At 37.8% G+C, this 3,531-nt stretch overlaps 1 protein-coding gene across 11 annotated transcripts in view; it reads right to left on the reverse strand.

The window, feature by feature from the left end:
* Tcf12 (transcription factor 12) overlaps positions 1 to 3,531 on the reverse strand; it is a 296,372-nt gene that overhangs the window by 68,258 nt on the left and 224,583 nt on the right. The window lies entirely within an intron of this gene.

Below are 3,531 nucleotides of genomic sequence, written 5' to 3' on the forward strand. Positions count from 1 at the left end.
AAAAAAAAAAAAAGAAAAAAAAGAAAAATTTAAGTTTAGGCTACAGTGGTAGAAATGAGAAAAAAATGAAGAAAGAGGAATTCTGGATTATATCTGATATACCAGGGAAATATCTGGTATTGGATACTTTCCTAGTAACCTTTCAGACTGGCATTGTAGCCTTTGACATGTGGCTTGGAGAAGTCCATGCTCAGCATGTATGAAGACCTATGCTCAATCCCCAGGAACACAAAAAACAAGTAAAGCAAAACCAAGCTGAGGTTGAAGACTGAAGAGGATTCAGTGGTAGAGCACTTGCCTAGCATGCAGTGACCCTTAGCTCACTCCTCAGCACTACATAAACAAAAGTCCTTATGGTTCAGAGACCGACAAATAACCTTTCCCATAAAATCAAAAAGAGGCTAGTAAGGGGAAATTCTGTGTATCTCTACAACCACACCATCCTTAGACAGTGCTAATCCTTAAACAACAAAGCCAATTAACAAGTAAAGCTGCTCGGTAAAGATGGAACTGGCAAAACTATTTTAAATTTAACTTATAAAACAAGATATTTTTATTAATAAACCAAAATTTTTACTTTAATACTGACAGAAAATGTCTTTTGACAGTTCTTAAGCTGTTCTATGGCTCTCCATATTAATTGGGGTAGATTAGTGCAAAGCCCAAGGAGTATGGTGTTATAGTAAAATGGCTGACTTTGTTCCTCACACTTCAAGAAGTCCTGTATCTCTAACCAAGTGACATGGAGGATGATGGGATCCTACTGAACACACTTCCTTTTGTAAATGAAAGAAAGGTTGCCAGGGGAAATAGTTGCCCCAATCCCTGCCCTATGTCCCAAACTCTCTTCTACTTTTTCCCTGCAATGACCTGCTACAGACAGAGGAAAACCAGGTCTACACAGCTGGTGTCCAAAGATTAGGGAAGGGAGGCTAAGGAACTCTCAAAGGGAAAGGCAATTGTTGCCATGTTGAAGTACCATGCACGCCCTTTGAACTCTGTTCAGTCCCAACAGACTCCAATCACTGCAAGCCAAGACACTGGAGGTCTGTGTTCAGAGCAGACCTCCCTATGACCATGGGTACTGAATAGTGCCCTTTGCTTCTATCCTGGGGTAAGGGGTTAAGGGAGGAGGAATGCTATAGTAAATTTACAAAATTTTACAAAAGTTGAACCTACTACAGAATCTAGGAATGTTTTACTTTACTTAGACAAAACTCATGATACTCATTATTCAAATCATCATGAAATAAAACATGTACATTCATGTTTTTTTTTTGCACTCACTTCTTTTATGATTCTCAAGATCAAAGCTTTGTAAAATTGTATATTCATTATAAGCAGTCAAACTGAAAAATGTAATTTTTTTATTTATTCTGTTTTATTTAGACAGGGTCTTGCAAGAGAATCCACACTGGCATAGAATATACACCAATTCTTCTGCTTTGGTCTCCCAAGTGTTGAGATAATAAGCATATACACCGCCATGCTCATTGGTATATACAAACATACATACATGTGTGTGTATGTTTGAGACAGGGTTTTACTACACAGCCCTATTTGGCCTGGAACTCCCTATGAAGACCATCCTGGCCCCCAACTCACATATCTGACTGTCTCTGACTCAGAGTTTGTGATTAAAGGTGTATACCAAAGAAGCTGGAAAAGTACAATACTTAAGTAAGCTTGTCTTACAAATTTTCCTAATCATTCTAAAGGTTCATCAAAACTCAGCAGTTTTTCCTTTCCTGAAGACAAAACAATACAGAGAAACTATCTTAAGGAATAATGGTGTTATATTTAAAAACGTAAGGACAAAGCCTCTTTTCAGGCTCCTCTGTCCATTTTGCTCAATTGTTTTTAAAAATGAACTATGAAACATTGACAACCTTAATCCTTAAAACTAATGTCAGGCCCAGAATAAATGTGGTAATCTTTTTACTTACTAATTTGTTTTTGAAGCAGTATGCTTTTGCTAATATTAATATATAATCTAACTTTTACTACTTTCAAAGAATTAATATAAGAAATCACACTGCTCCATATTTTAGCAGTACTGTCTCCATGAGTAGGATTTTTCTGTTAGACTATACTACCTACATACCTTTGCACAGCACATAACTTTTAAAATGTAAATCATGCAACTATTTTTAGCTGCTGCTGAAATTCCTGTCTTCAGGAATAATGATTTGAGGCATTGTTCATTTTGTTTATCAAGCAGCTATTCAGCCTCTAGTGGGACCAAGTGCTTAAGCAAGCAAAAGCGTGTAGATGCTTGCAGCTGCAATTCAACGTTCCAGGTAGGCTGTAGGTTCAGAGTATAGCTGCCCTATGCTTCTTAAAACTCAGATCCATCTGGAATTGAGTTTCAAAGATCTCAATTCGACTTTTCATGTATCACTTGGAAAAGAAGGTGGGAAGAGGAGGAGGTAGAATATAACAGAGAAGGAATGCAAACAACCAAAAGATGGTTTCTGTACTTTACCCTTTAAAAGAAATAAAAAGCTCAGGCCCATGCTGCCTCTTCTAGATTGCTACTTGTCAGGCAGGATATTTCGTTCAGTCCAAACTCTGATGAGCTGTGACTCATCTGGCAGCACCTGCGCCCATGTGTTAAGTATTGCCCAATAAAAGCCTAACATCCATTTACACAACAAAGAATGTACCCTTCAAGGCACAGGGCCTCAATCTAACAGTCTCACTGACCATTTGCTCTACACACAGAGAAGAAAACCCTTTCCCTTCTCACCAGAGGTTTTTAAACTATGGGTGGATTAATAATGTAAGTTTATCTACAAATACTTGCACTGCTTCAAAGAGCAAGGATATTAAGAGCACAAACACTCCTATAGTATTAGGTTACTACAGCCATTAATGATTGTTTTACCAACCTCTCCCAGCCGCCTGCATCAAAGCTCTTTATTCTCAAAGGATACATTTTTGAGAAAGTAGGGAATCAACAAACTAGTTGCGTGAAAGCTTTCCTGATGCTAGACTGAAGTTGGGAAAGGCTTAATGAAGGCTTTAAAATCCACAAGGGCTTCACAATGAACATCTGACTTGGTGATTTATGCATATTAATAACCTCAGTCCTACTGAGGCAAGCTGAGCCGAACATGCCCTCCGAATCTTAATGTCTTTAGCTCCATTGGGATTATTACAAATGTAAATTTCTCAGATTCTCAGCTATTAATCTCTGTCTGTCCTCCTGTTCAGCAACATAATGACTAATTAAACATCAAAAGACCTGCATAGGAGATCTTCTTTGACAGCTACAGGCCTAGTCTTCTTCCCAAGAGGGGAATTCAAATGACAGAGACAGGGAGTGACAGCATATGAGTAAGCTACAAATCACTGCACAGAAAACAAAAAAGCTGAACCTTAAGTGTGGATTTATCTCAATCAATGATTTTGTTAAGCAATGAACAGTTACTGTGTAAAGTATGCCCACTGGCATCAGTTGAATCCATTCTTGTAACAAGAAAATACTCAATACCCGACAGCAATTTATTTAACATCAAATTAAAAAAA

Source organism: Mastomys coucha, unplaced genomic scaffold, assembly GCF_008632895.1.
Source record: "Mastomys coucha isolate ucsf_1 unplaced genomic scaffold, UCSF_Mcou_1 pScaffold23, whole genome shotgun sequence".
Classification (NCBI taxonomy): Eukaryota; Metazoa; Chordata; class Mammalia; order Rodentia; family Muridae; genus Mastomys; species Mastomys coucha.